Raw genomic sequence first — 16,081 nt, forward strand, 5'->3', positions numbered from 1 at the left:
GACTCATCTTCATCGCTTGCTCTTTGGGGTTCCATATTGCATGGCTTGCTCCTGTGCCAGAGCCCTCCTTTTATGTCCCCTTGCATTGCAGTGGGGTGACAGTCTTGTCTTCTTCCTCATCTTAGTTGTAAACTCTTCAAGAAGAGAGATTTCTTGCCATACTTTTTAAAAATTTACTTTTGTATTCCCCTAAAGTGCCTAGCAGAGTCCCTAGGTCAGCAAAGGTTAAAATAGAATTAAATGTTCCGACCTTTGGCAACATGGTTGTATTATAAACATAAGGAATTATCACTTTAGAAGCTTCTAGAAACTTCAACTTGAGAATTCATCAAAGAGTGTAACGTGATAAAATTTCAAAACTCAGGTCACACAGCTTTGAACATATTTCGAGATGAAAATAGCACTAATCAGTCCTCACACAAACACAGAATTTCTCCCTAAATTAAGCAAAGTAATTTAGCAAATTTTAGCATTTTGTTTTCTGAACCTATGTATGTAATGAAATGGGAAGAAAGAATTATGTTTCCCTCCAACAGGGAGGGAAAAAACATAACCAGTCAACAATAATTGATTTCTTTTGTCTCTGAGATTTCCATGCACAAATATATTCAGAAAGACCCTGTAAATATACTTGGAAAGAAATCATTTTTCAAACTGTATCAATACCAAAGAGTCTTAAGAGAAATGTTACGTATTGCAGTCTATTTTGAATAAGACAAAACTGATTATAATAAAAATATTTTGATGTTTTAACTTGAGGGTGAAAAGTATTCTCTGTACTTCATCCTCTGGGAATTTTTGATCATTAGAAGATTTCCTATAGTAGATTCATGAACAGAGAAATATTCCCACCATAAATATAAGAGGCAACATTTTGTTGCAGAGAATTGAGTTTGCTTATTTGCTCTGGGCTCTTTAGTGAGCATTATCAGAGATGCTTTAGGGGTTATGTTTTAGCTGAACCTCTGCAGTATCAGAAGACTATGGCTTTGAACTTTGTTCTTGAAAGTAATATCCTTGTATGAATAGATCCTACCAACGAATGGTAAGAAAACAAGCCCAGGTATAAGTGGACCAGAGAATGAAAGCAAGAGAGTTACAACATGAGAACCACCATCTAACTCTAAAATTTAATGATTTTATGGGTCACTAGCCTGTCTTGTCATTAACTAAGAATTGTATATAGAATATGGATTTGGAGTTTCACTACATGCTTTAGTCTACTGTCAGATTCTAATGGCTGCATGGTGTTGGAATATAATTGCTAACCTTCCCAAAGTGTGTCCTATGTATATAAAGGTGTACTTGGGCCCAATGGTGGCTGGAGGTTGGGAGTGACCATGCAAAAACAATTACACACAAAAAAGTAGTTGATTCCAGGCTCTTTTCTTAGCATTTCGCTGTGTCCTATATTTTTTCACCTCCACAGTCAGTCCCAAATGACATTTCTTCTGTCTGCAAGAGCAGTTTTCAGATCGTAGGTGTGGCTCAGTTTAGATCTGTGGTATGAAAATAAAGAACATTCCCTGATAAAACGGTAGCAAAATCATTTGGTTTTGCTCTCAGAAACATTACAGACAGAAATCCTATTAGACACATATCACACTTAATTTGGTCTTTTAAAAATATATGTTCATGCCACCAATTTACTTTGAATGATGCCATTTGATACTAATTGTATAAAACAATATTTTAACATTTTAGAAAGATTTATTTGGAAATGGTTATTGTGTTTTCTTAGTCATTTTATACTCTGACAGTTTTATAGAAATCTGAGGATAATGTAGGCAAGATACACCCACTCCCATCACATTTTAAAACAATAGTAGTGACTTTGGGCCAAGAATTCTAACTCTGGGAAGCTGCCTACTTTCCTCAAGCTACCTAGATAATTACTTAGGATCAAGCATGTTTTTAGTATAAAGCCCTTTAAAAATGCTCTTAATTCTTTAGTTCTCTCAGCACATGTTTGTTGAAAAGCTGGTCTGCGCAGCACTGTACTAGGCAAAGCAGGAAAATAGAAAAGAAGTGCATGAAATATCCCTTACCATGATTATGCAATGCACTTGTATTTTCAAGGGAGGAGAAAGTGCCATAAGTGCCTAATATGACACCCAGCAAGCGAAGTGCTGAGAGAAAAGCAGTTCTACTAAGTTGATATGACTTCCATTTTATCCAACTTTAAAATCAACGCATTCCATTAGTAGCTATATTCTTAGTCCTCTTACCCATCAATTTTTTCTTAATGCACCTGCTTTGTGGAGTGCTTTGCAAGAAATGAGAGATTGCTTTGTATCTCTACTATTAACCTTCAAGACCACAAAACAATTACTGACTTTTTTTTCTCTTTAAGTCTTCTTTGTATGGTTGCTTAATACCTTGAGTTCCATGCTAATGATTCTTTCTTAGGCTTTAAGTGGCCATGCTTATGCCAAATTATTTGTCACACTAAAATAAGGAAAAGAAAAGGTAAAAACCTTTCTCAAGTAACTGATCTTCCATCAGCCTATATTGTTATTTTAAAAAGGGAGAATGGAACTTGAACATCCGTGGAATAAGTTATAATGAAAACAAACAAAAAAACTTTTCCCATCAGGTGACCTAAATCTACTTTTATCTGATAGATGGTCAACTTATATTAATTATTATAGTTGGAAAAAATGCCACTTAGACACTCCCTATATTTCTTAAATTCCCTCTGAAAAAAGCTGTTTAAGAAGAAGGGCTAGTATAACGGCTTATATTTTGGCCCCCAAAAGAAAGCAACATATACTCAAACGTGGTGGCAAGGCATGGGGTCATCTGGACGTGAATTCAAACTTGGGCCGGTTGTGTGAGGGCTCAGGGTGGCAATAACTTTAGTGAAATCACAGTGCTACCATGATTATTTTCCAAGTCCAAGGCACAAAAGTCTATGTCCTCCTCCCATGTTGCATTTATAATATCAGAATCAGTCTGAATGAAGAAATTGCAGTTGCTTTACTCTTTTTTTGAGGCATGCTTCATATATAATCAAATGCATAGATTTTAAATTAGTTTAGATAAATCTGTTCACTGGTGTAACCATCACCCTAGTCAAGATATAGGACCTTGTATAGCACAGGGAACTCTACTCAATATTCTGTAACAACCTATATGGGAAAAGAATCTGAAAAAGAATGGATATATGTATATGTATAACTGAATCACTTTGCTGTATGCCTGAAAATAACACAACATTGTTAATCAACTATAGTCCAATATAAAACAAAAAATTAAATGAAAAAAAAAATAGGACCTTTCCATCACCCCAGAAAGTTCACTCATGCCCTCCCCACTCAAGAGGCAACCACTGATCTGCTTTCTGTCACAGTAGACTAGCCTTGCATTTTCTAGAATGTGATATAGAGGGAATCATGTACTCTTTCACCTAGTGTTTTTTGTGCAACACAGTGATTTGGGGTTCATCCATGTTGTTTTTATATCAGTTAATTTCTTTTTATTGCTGAATAGTGCCCTGTTTTATGAATACACCACCACCTCTTCATTTAACTAGTGATGGCTGTTTGGGTTGCTTCCCAGCGGTGCTTTTACATACAAAGCTGCTCTACATATTTGTGTATACATTTTTTGTGTATGGACATATTTTTATTTTCCTTCATAAATACTTAAAATATAATTGTTATCTTCTAGGACAGGAGTATATTTCAGTTTATAAGAAACTGTCAAACTTTTTTCCACTTTACAGCCCATAGACAGTAGACATTTCCCCCACATTCTTGCCAACAAGTGGAATTGTTATTCTTTGAAATTTTAGTCTTTTCTCAGGGGGTGTGATAGGATTTCTCATTGTGGTTAATACTCCCATGCTGTAGACGCAGAAACAGTAGTTTAGAAATGTTCACTTGTTCAAATTCACACCACACACAAGTGGCGGGACCAGCATTTCCAATGTGCTCTGAACTACTATGTATATTCTCACAAGTTTGAATTTCTGGGTCCTGAAGAACGTGGCACCCAAATGATTCTCAGACAGTCATTGACAGGAAGCATAGGTTTGCTCGGGTAGAACCAGGATGTTATGAATTACCAGGGAAATCCCACAAAAAGATGTCACTAAAGCCAAGACGAAGCTCTCTTAGTGAATTGAAATCAGCATGTTTGCTAGTGATGCCCTTGCTCCTGTTTGCAGGTTAGACTCACTGGGAGATGCTTAAGATTGGCAAAAAATGCCTCCTACCACTTTTGAAAACTCTTTTGTCCCCCAATACTATACAATCTGTATGCATTAGTAATAGTGTCTCAAAGAAACATCTCATTGAGTCTTTCAACTTAGGTGCACTTAGAACAGTGCCTTCGCAAAAAAATATACTTAATATCCACAAAAGTATGTAAGCCCTTAACAACAACATCACAACGACAACTACAGCACCCACAAAAACAAAACGGTTCTTAATTTTCACATTTTGAAAAAGCTGTCAAGTTCACGCATCAGGAAAGGAAGTGTATTCAAGATTCGGCACAGAATTTTACTGACTTAAGTTTCCTTCTTAGTTTTGCTTTCACTTTATTAATGAACACATTGATGAAGCTGCGATGATGAAATAAGCTCCCTACCCCCATCAGTATCTGGTATGGATAAGGGTACGAATGTTAGGGCTAGTGACACAAGAACCTAAGGAGTTGGTGAGAAATTCCTGGTCATTATTAAGTAGCTTGGTGTAGTCGAGGGAAGTAGACCAGGATTTAGGAGAACTGGGTTCAGGTCCAGAGCCTGCTGTTCTACACCACCAACAACACCGCAGTGTCCTGGGCAAGTTGTCTTGTCTCTTTGGGTGAGTGTGCTCTCATCTGTCAAATGGTGAGACAGTAATAGATACTTTCCCAAGTTTCCAGTCCTCGGAATTTTTCTGTACTTGCTTATCAAAGCCAATAACCCATGGGGGGGGGCTTCCCTGGTGGCGCAGTGGTTGAGAATCTGCCTGCCAATGCAGAGAACACGGGTTCGAGCCCTGGTCTGGGAAGATCCCACATGCCGCGGAGCAGCTGGGCCCGTGAGCCACAACTACTGAGCCTGCGTGTCTGGAGCCTATGCTCCGCAACAAGAGAGGCCGCGATAGTGAGAGGCCCGCACACCGCGATGAAGAGTGGCCCCCACTTGCCGCAACTAGAGAAAGCCCTCACACAGAAACGAAGACCCAACACAGCCGTTAAAAATAAATAAATTAATTAAAAATTTTTAAAAATAAATAAATAAATAAATAACCCGTGGGGACCTAAGGCAGGGGGAAAGAAGACGTGTATCATTGGGAGAGAACGTGGAGTTATAGGAGATGGAACCAGCTTTTCATTAATTTAACTCATTTGTGTGCCGAATGAATGCCTTGAGCAGGAATCACAGGACATCATGGAGAAGAAGATGAATATGTGACTATTTTTTATACGGCTTTCAGACTCCTGAGGAACACAGCTAACTGGTAGGCAGGAAATTGAGGTACAGAAGTTGAAATCCGTGACTGTTAGTCCCAGCACACAGGAGGGGTTGACAGCCCATTTTAGGGGATCCCTGAAGGCTTCCTGGAAAAATAATTCTCTTAGCTGAGAAATATTGTCCGGATGTGGAGGAAGAATGATGTTAAAGGCAAAGGTAACATAATGTTTGAGGCCTTGAGATAAGAACGATTTTCAAGGAAATGAGAGAAGTTCAATGTAACTAGAGCCAAGTGAATATACGGAGGAGGGGTCACGGGGGGAGAGCTGAGTCTAGGAAGGTCAGCAGGGACCAGACCCTTAACGACCTTATAAGCCATGTCAAGGTCATTGGATTTGGTCATCCAAATACTGAGCGAGTGAACATATTATAAGCTATAAATTGAGAATGGATTTGCATGTTAGAATGGATTAGCGTGGTGTCATAGAAGATAGGCAGACATCATTTAGAGGGCTATTTCAGTGGTGTGGTTGAGAAATAACAGTACTCTGAACTTTGCTATTAAAATAGATGGAGATAATAAAATTTAACAAAATTTCACAGATCTCTATACATTTGAAGTTGTTACTAATTTAATAATAAAAAATAATAATTAAAAAAAAATAGATGGTGGGCTTCCCTAGTGGCACAGTGGTTGAGAATCCGCCTGCCAATGCAGGGGACACGGGTTAGAGCCCTGGTCTGGGAAGATCCCACATGCCGTGGAGCAACTAAGCCCGTGAGCCACAACTACTGAGCCTGCGTGTCTGGAGCCTGTGCTCCGCAACAAGAGAGGCCGCGATAGTGAGAGGCCCGCGCACCGCAATGAAGAGTGGCCCCCGCTCGCCGCAACTAGAGAAAGCCCTCGCACAGAAACGAAGACCCAACACAGCCAAAAATAAATAAATAAATAAATAAAAATAAAGGAATTCCTTTAAAAAAAAAATAGATGGAGATAACATTTCAAGATCCTTGCAAACGTGGGAGGAGGTGCCTGGCAGGACTTTATGCAGGAGAACATCTCTCTCCATGCTCACAGCAGTCTCTGGAGCCTGAAGTGAGATGGGGAAGGAGTGTGCTGTAGCCTGAGAGAAGGGTCAGCCTGCAGACAGTGAGTCTGCTTCTGTTCCAGATCCGACCTCCGGTCCCCACCTTAGGGCTAGTCATCTACTCATCACAAACATAAAATGGGTGATCAAGAAACAGATTGTAGAAATGTTAACAAAATCCACGCAGGTGGACTCTGCATGGCTTACTTTTCACAGGAAAGGAAGAAGCTGGGTCGGGACAGAAAAGCAGACACCCTGAGACTCACACAGATGTGAGAGAAGAGTGCCGAGAACAATAAGTAACTCCAGCACATTCTTGGCGGAATTATCTGAGAACTCAGGCTTAAGCCCTGGTGGTAATTGGCAGTTTTGGCTTCTGATTCATTCATTCTCTTACAGTTTTTCCTGGACTTTAAGATGTTTTGTCTTGTGTTAGCTACCCTTGCCAGATGATGGGAGGCTGGGGCTCTCTCGGGAGTGGAGAGGGGCTTGCAAAAGTGTGGATAGGAAGAGAGAGGCCCATTAGATCTCTGCTCTGCACGAAATATTTCCATACACAATTCTTCCCATTTGGAAAAGAGGATGTACTTCTAACTAACAGATTACATAGGCTGTTGGTAGACCAATCCACAGCACCTTACATCACCACGGTTCTGAATAAAAAATATTCAGTGAAGAGAAAATCTTTGAAAATTCGTGTGTTTTTCATTCAACACAATGGGTGATATAAAAATACAAGCGAAAAGCAAAAGAAATTGGGAAGGCTCTAGATATAAATGTAGTTGCCTACATGGAAAGACAATTTAGGTTTTCCAGGCGGGCAAGGGGACAGTGAAAACATAGATGCCAAAAATATTTAATAGGAAATGTCCCCTAGAAAGAGAGATGGCTGGAAGTCTGTTAAAACACAGGATGTGGAGTACTGGGGGATAAAGTCTTTCTGTGAAGATGACCAAGTATTTAATGAGAATGAAATTTTAGCTTCTTACTTTGTAGCAGCCTTTGGCCAGTGGTAGGGTCACATGACAGCCTCATGAATTTGCTTGGGTCCCTCTGCTTGCACACCACTGAAGTTGCCAAGTGGCCGAGTGAGGTGTGGTAAGCAGGGGTGCTGTCTCATTTTCTCATGGGTTACACTTCTGCAAACATTGTAATGTGCAATACATCTGCTGCGATTTTTTTTTCTCTTAATCCAGAAATGATTGCAGAAATAGTGTTCATGCAGAAATGGTATGTGAGTGTGTGTGTGTGTGTGTGTTTACTTTAAGGTGTCTGTAAAGAATTGAGTATATGTGTCTATGTTTTTCACAAACAAGCGTTTTTGGAGACGATGAGTTGAAAACATGGCATAAACATATTAACTTTGGACTGCTATTTCTAACAGCTGTGGTTTTAAAACTGCTATTCTAGAGCAGATTCTATGAGAAGAGTTAACTGCTGCTGTTTCTGAAGCCGATACGATGTTTCAGAGAGAAAAAAGCAATAAGCATTTGAATGTTTGAGGTACCCTGGGCTCACATACATGTGTATGTGTGTGCTTGTGCCTACAAGGAAAGGGAAACAGACAGAAATACAGAAAGAGACAGCATGGGAATATATATATATATATATATATATATATATATATATATATATATTTATAGATTATATATATATATATTTATACATACAATGTATTTATTAGCCTTAAGATTTATTTGCTTCAGGTTAGTAGCCCCATTTACAAGAAGGCTTTTGGTTTTCCATTTGAGAATATAAGATGACATAGTTAACAAACACAGTATATGTGTATAATGTGTTATTCTATCTTAACCTTCCCGTCAGTGATTATGAAGTTATTTCGAAAATCTCTGCGATTACTTTCTCAAAAGTCTGCTTTATGTGTTTGAAAGCATTACTTTATCAAATACCCTGAGAATACTATAATCGAAACTATTTGCTTTCAGAAGAGATTTAAGCGGATTGAACACTTACCGTGACCTTTGCTTACTTTGGGTTAAGGTGAGAGCTGTATATAGAATTTACGTCAGCGGAACACCCCAGTCTGCTGCTTCATTTCCTCTGTTTCATGTACCTGTGTGCTGAGGCCCCCTTGACATGAGACAGTGTGGGACATATACTCTGATTCTTGTTGGCTATGAAGCAACAGGAGTTAAGTGGCTCTCCCAAGAGTACACTATATGATGGTAGCAATCTGGGAAGAAAACTGTCAACGTTCAGCCGTTATCTGTAATTTTGGGTTTCATTTAGCAGGGCCCGTCACTGAAAAGTGAGGGAGCTCAGATCTGCAGAGGCTTCTTCTGAGCCCCAGATGTCTGGGCTGTAGGGTCCCCTCCTGGGAATGGGCGTCTTTTCATATCCGTCAGCATCTGTGGAGAAGTCAGTTAGCTTGGAGGCCTGGTGAGAACACGAGGCAGCTGCTGTGGAGCCTAGTCTTCAAGGTCAGGGTCAAGGCGCCTGGCTGTTCCTCACCTCCCGGGGATCCAAGTTCAGAGGGCCCTCGGGACCGCCCGGGCTCTAGTGCGCATGCTCTGCGCGCATCTCAGAGGCAGAGCTTCCTGTGCCTGCCTTGCCATTGCCAATCATCCTTATTCTAACCAATTTGTATTTTTTCTAATTGTGAAAGCAGTAACGTGGATATGTATTTCAATACAGACAAAAAAAAAGGTTCTATCAATCACTTCTATTTCCCTCTAGTCTCCCTTTGAAAGTATACGGGATGTACTTTTTCTAAAAATGGGATCACGTTACATGTAATGTTTTACAATTGTGGTAGGTTATTGAATATTTTCTGCTCTACTTTTCCTCTTTATTTTTTTTCTTGCATATTTACTATTTTAATTACCTAGACGAATAAAATTGTATGTATTACTATTAATATAATTATAGCTTCGTCTACTTATTTTGTCTTTCAAGTCTGTGTGTTTATTTGTTGTCAAACAATTGTTTTAAAAATTGTTTTACTTGGTGTTGCCTGCCTATCTTTTTAGCTTACATATAAAGCATTATATTATATTATTATTATACACAAATATGTTATATATAAATATATGTGATTATATATCATATATTGATACATAATATATAATACATTACATATAATCATCATACATCATATATAGTTTTAATATATTATAAGTGTGTAATTATTTATAATATATAATTATTATAATTTAATATATGATTATAAGGTAGTCTTATCTAATTCAAACTTTATGGCATTTAAAATTCATTTTAACTTATTTTGTTTCTTGCCTCTATTATGTTTTTGTCCTTAGCCTCCTAAAAGTTGCTGTTTACTTCTAGCATAACGTTACATGTATTTTAATGTCTACTTTTACCCTTAAAACTATATTTTGCTACTTATCTACTTACTATCTACCTATATATCTATCTGTTCTTTGAATTTATGTTTCTTCTCTTGACTTAATTGCAAACGAGCATTGTAGGGGTACGGATCAGCTGTGAAGTAAATCTCTCTCTTCCAGTTAATTTCATGACAACTGCTCTAGGTACTTATTGTACCTCTTTTCCCCTGCAGACTAAATCATGACTCACAAAATGACAGCCTAGGAAAAAAATAAGAGATTAAATTCAAAGTATAAAGTTGTGTTTAGATTTGAATATAACAATTCCAATCACCAAGCCACTATGGGATGATCTAGAATTTCTAGTCGAAGGGATTTATTGTTTTTGTTGTTGTTGGGCTAGGGTTAGGGTTAGGGTTAGAAATGTTTTAAAGGACCAAAAATTAGCTCACTTATAAAATATTTATTAAGCAACTACTATACACCAGGTTCCTATTTTTATCGAGTTTACTAAGAATTACAAAGTCACAGGGAGTCTCTAAGCCCAATGCTAAGTGTTCAGAGGTTAAAAATACTTTAATAGGGCTGCAGATGAATTTGTGTCCCAGTTTGCACCAGTGAGCAACTTACTCACTGACATTTGCAACTGACCAGGGAACATGCTCTCAGAAGAGCATCCCATTTCTTTCCATGAACATTTGAAATATACAAGTTGTTAGCGTGTGATTGCAACTGGCTAGAGTCCTAATTAGTTGCTGTGCAAATTTGAAGGCAGTTAAGTTACTATTTAACATTTGGCCCAACATGAATATTTTAAATTTATAACGTTTTTACCAGAGTCACTTTCTTAAATTTTCTTCTTCAAAATTCTCTTCTTCAAAACTTAACAAAATTAAAACTTCAAAAACGAGTTTTAAATTTTAAAAATTCATACATCATTTAAAATGTGATAACCAAAGAGAAAAAACTACAACTTGAAGATGATTTTAAAAGATGAAAGGCAGAGAGTCTCCTTCCATCTTACATCCTTTCCTCACCTCAATTCCCTAAGATACCATATGTGATGGGAGAGGTCCACCGTGGTCTTGAGCTGCCGGTCAGAGCTTGTGTCTTTAGGTGAGCTAGGGCAAGTCTTCGAAGTTTTGTTACCACATTTTAGAAGAAGCAAAAATAGTGCTGTTCTGATTTAAAAGAAATTTTCAAGAATGAATGGGGGGTAAATCATTTGGCAAAGTGTACAGTGATAAACATATCTTAGATATTATTAAGGCAATCAATTTAATGTATTTTTTCATGGCAGAAGGATGAGTCTTGAGTCTTTCAGTAATTGGCTTACAAATCTATTTGCCATTATTAATTGTCCTTTTCTTTAGAGAAGTCTACATCATGACTGTATATCGAATTAGAAGACCATCAAGGCCTACAAATCTATTTGCCCTTATTAATTGCCCTTTTCTTTAGAGAAGTCTACATCATGACTCTATATCGAATTAGAAGACCATCAATTTTAGAGATGACAACTGCTCTAATAGGTACCTTTGTTGCATCTTCTTTCCTTAAAATATGACTTTTTTTTTGTTTTTTGTTTTTGCTGCACTGCAAGGCTTGTGGGCTCCTAGCTCCCAGACCAGGGATTGAACCCAGGCCCTTGGCAGTGAGCGCACCAAGTCCTAACCACTGGACCATCAGGGAATGTCGTATTTTCAAGAAGAATCAGTTTCTTTATTTCTTTTGTCCCCACTGAAGTACACAATTGAAAAGCTTGTTGTTAAAGCTTTATACTGAATATAATCTGGTACAAGCCAAGTTAAATGCTAAATACCCAATATCCACCAACTGCTTTCTGGCTCCGTACAGTATTTCTCACATGATCTGATATCTACATAATAGTTACACAGAGCATTAGGCTGAAACATCTGAATTTCAGACAGATGGAAACCAACACCTCCAAATCTACTTTAGTCATTCATGCAAGCTAGGACATGCGACACTAAACTACATTTGAATTTTATTTTGTCCAGCTCTGGAAGGGAAAAAGATGGTGCTACTGAAAGAACATCTGAGCATGAACTTGAGGTCAGGCCTGAGTCTCTCAGGAATCTTCATGAAACAGCATCAGCAGAAACACGGACGCAAAAGAGCAAGGTTAACATTCAGAGTAAATCGACTGAAAATTTAGAGAATTTGACAGGTGATTTAGCAGCTGCCAATAATCTTAGTGATGTGGGCTGGTGCTTGTTGCAGCCTAGCTTATGAAGCAACACCAGTGTTACTGAAAGTGGAGTCTGGCTTCTCGCTGCTCAAAAGCCAATAAAGAGGCAAGGTTGGTGAAAAGGAGAGTTTGCTTTATTTTGGATGCCAGTGACCAGGTGGGTAGGGGGGAAGGTGGACTCCTGTCCAAGGGCTGACTCCCCCCACCACTGACAACCAGGGGGCAAGAGCTTTTATAGACGGAGGGAGGGGGCTACGTGCAGAAACAGCACAGGCAGCTCAGACAGTCATCTTGAAATATGTCATGGGGTGATGTGATCAGTATCATCTTGATTTTTTTTTTTTTTCGGCCTATTCTTTTTAATTTTATTTATTTATTTATTTATTTATTTTTGGTTGTGTTGGGTCTTCGTTTCTATGCGAGGGCTTTCTCTAGTTGCGGCAAGCGGGGGCCACTCTTCATCGCGGTGCGCGGGCCTCTCACTATCGTGGCCTCTCTTGTTGCGGAGCACAGGCTCCAGACACGCAGGCTCAGTAGTTGTGGCTCACGGGCCCAGTTGCTCCGCGGCATGTGGGATCTTCCCAGACCAGGGCTCGAACCCATGTCCCCTGCATTGGCAGGCAGATTCTCAACCACTGTGCCACCAGGGAAGCCCATCTTGATTGTTTTAAGTACAGGTAATCTTCATTTCCAGGGTCGGTTTGTTCCCATTTCTTTGAGGCCAGCTCTCGGAATTGTGGCAGTTTATGCCATGGCTACAGCCTGGTCATCATGTAGTTCACTTCTTCCACCTGATGGGGGTTTTAGTATCTATAACACAACTCACACGATAGAGCTCAGAATATTATCTATAGCCCTTGAGGGAGGACTACAGGTCCTTAACTATGCTTAATGACTAACCTATTATTATTTAGACTTGTTGGACTGTTTTCCTTTGTTTCTCACTTCTCTGATTAAACTTATTCTTTGGCTAAAGTTTTTCCTCAGACAAAAGGCAGGAGGAGGACATGGTGGGCAAGGGCCATAGGGTCCTGCTCCATTTCACTAGGGGATGTTGTAAGTGGTCTCCCTGAGACCTGGAGCAGAATCCTGAGTCCGCAGACTTACAGAGTGGAGTCCCGTCTTCCATGGGAGCTGGGTGCTAAAGTCCTCACCTAAGGTGAAAATCCAGTATTATCAGAGTTACCCCGGAACATACCTTAAAAAGGAGGCAGTTTGGTATAGACATTCCATCTTTCTTGTATGTCCAACCTGTTCCATTTTCATGAAACAGTACAATAGATTATGGAACGCTGGGTGACTGCTAGATGAGATGGTTGGTTTGTGCTTATGGGCTGTATTGTTTGCACATAAAATATACTTGCATGGTGGAATGCTCTTTGGACAGGGATTGAGAACTCATTGAGAGGAAAACACATCCTAACCATCAGCTGTGTGCTTTTTCCACACCATTGCCCACTCATTGATTTTGTGATGGCCCACACCACTTCAATAATTTTTAAACTTACATTTCATTTCTAAAACATTGTGTCACTCCACTCTCCCCCTCCTTCCCTGTAGAGCAGGGAGGTCAAGCAGATAGTTAAATGCAATACTAGATTCAATCATTCATCCATCCAGCCAAATAAGACATAGTTAATTTAAGCACTTCCCATGTGCCCTTGGAAGACACAGTCTGGGGAAAAGATTACTAATTTATTTTTTTTTTAATTTTTATTGGGAGTTTAGTTGATTTACAATATTGTGTTAGTTTCTTGCTGTTCAGCAAAGTGAATCAGTTATATATATATATATCTCCACTCTTTTTTAGATTCTTTTCCCATATAGGTCATTACAGAGTATTGAGTAGAGTTCCCTGTCCTATACAGTAGGTCCTTATTAGTTATCTATTTTATATATAGTAGTGTGTATATGCCAATCCCAATCTCCCAGTTTATCCCTTCCCCATTTTTCCACCCTGGTAACCATAATTTAAAAAATAATTATAGTAACATGAGTACCAAAATAAGAATATGCACAAGGTGTTGAAAGTATTTGGAGAAGGAATCAACGATTTCTACGGTGACATTTGTACTGAGCCTTGGCCAAAGGGTGCACACAAAGCTAGGAAAAATCATAGAGCTTGGGGCATTAGGATAGCTCGACAGGGTAGTCTGTGGGTGAGGAGCTGGAGTTGTAGCTCAAAAGCTTTCAAAGGTCAGACTGTTTTTTACAGAATTTAGATTTTGCTCTACAAGGCTTTTAGCAGAGACATGATTATCTTATCGTAATCTTAGGAGGATCTTTTTGGCTTGAGATACATGATAACTACCATCCCATTTGCATGCTTTAGTTTATAAGGCTCAGTCGCCCCAAAGAGCAACCTGAAGACATAAGCAACATGGGGCCCTGACTCTCTTGATACTTCTGAAATCTACTACTACACCCACACAAGAGCTGGTGTAACCTGCCATCCCCTCTCATCCTCCCAGCTGACAGGAGTTAGCATTTGGTCATGCTTCCTCATAGTAAACCAGAAACGAAGCCAGAATTTTCACAGCTTATTACTTTTTAAATTTTTAAAAGTTTTTATTTTAAAAATTTTTATTGGAGTATAGTTGATTTAAGATGGTGTGTTAGTTCCTGCTGTACAGCAGAGTGAATCAGTTATACATATATCCCCTCTTTTTTAGAGTCTTTTCCCATATAGATCGTTAGAGAGTATTGAGAAGAGTTCCCTGTGCTATACAGTAGGTTCTTATTAGTTATTTTTTAAAATAACTGCTTTACTAAGATATAATTCACATACCATACAATTTGTATATGCAAAGTTTTGTGCAACCATTACAGCTATCAAATTTCAGAATATTTCCATCACCACCAAAAGAAACCCTGGAGTTCCTAATTCCACTTTTCCCCTGTTCCCTGGCCATCTCTAATCTGCTTTCTGCCTCTGTGGATTTGACTATTCTGGTAAATGGAATCATACAATATGTCGTCTTTTGTGGCTAACTTCTTTCACTTAGAATAATACTTTCAGGATTCACCCGTATTGTAACATGTATCATTACTTCATTTCTTTACATGGCTGAATAACGTTCCATTGTATGGACATACTACATTTGTGTAACCACTCATTAGTTGATGCATATTTGGGTTGTTTCCATATTTTGGTCATTATGAAGTGCTGCTATGAGTACTCATTTACAAGTTTGAGCATAAAACTATATTTTACTTATCTTGGGTCTATACTTAGAAGTGGAATTGCTGGGACTTACCTGGTGGTCCAGTGGTTAAGACTCTGTGCTTCCACTGCAGGGGGTGTGGGTTCAATCCCAGTTGGGGAACTAAGATCCCACATGCTGCGTGGCATGGGCAAAACAAAGCAAAACAAAAAAGAAGTGGAATTGCTGAGTCATATGTCAACTCTATGTTTAACTTTTTGAGAAACTACTGATCTTTTCCACAGCCCCTGCATGATTTTATATTCCTACCAGCAACGTATGAGGATTCCAATCTCTCCACAGCCTTGTTAACACTTGTTATTTTCTGTTTTTTAAATTTAACTTTTCATCATTATTATAGCCATTCTGGAGGGTGTGAAATGATTTCTTATTGTGGTTTTGATCTGCATTTCTCTAATGACTAATGATGTGGACTATCTTTTCAAGTCTTTATTGGCCATTTGCATCTTATTTGGAGACATTTCTATTCAAATCACTTTTCCCCCTTTTAGTTGGGCTGTTTGTCTCTTTATTGTTGAGTTGTAGGAGTTCTTTATATGTTCTGAACAATAGACTCTTATCAGATAATTGATTTGCCAATATTTTCTCCCATTCTGTGTATAAAAGTTTTTTATTTTGATGAAGTCCAACTTATCTATTTTTTTATCCTTGTGCTTTTAATATTATTTTAAGAAATCATTACTTAATCCAAGGTCACAAATCTTTACAAGTATGTTTCCTTATAGGAGCTCCTACATTTATGTTGTTAATCCATTTTGAGAGGTATTTGGTATGAGGCAGGGGTCCAACTTTGTTCTTTTGCATGTGGATATCTATTTGTCTCAGGACCATTTGTTGAA

General features: G+C 38.6%; 1 protein-coding gene across 4 annotated transcripts in view; it reads left to right on the forward strand.

Annotated features, from left to right (window-relative positions):
• ZNF385D (zinc finger protein 385D) overlaps nt 1–16,081 on the forward strand; it is a 953,569-nt gene that overhangs the window by 888,438 nt on the left and 49,050 nt on the right. The window lies entirely within an intron of this gene.

The sequence above is a fragment of the Balaenoptera musculus genome, chromosome 4, assembly GCF_009873245.2.
Source record: "Balaenoptera musculus isolate JJ_BM4_2016_0621 chromosome 4, mBalMus1.pri.v3, whole genome shotgun sequence".
NCBI classification, from domain to species: Eukaryota; Metazoa; Chordata; class Mammalia; order Artiodactyla; family Balaenopteridae; genus Balaenoptera; species Balaenoptera musculus.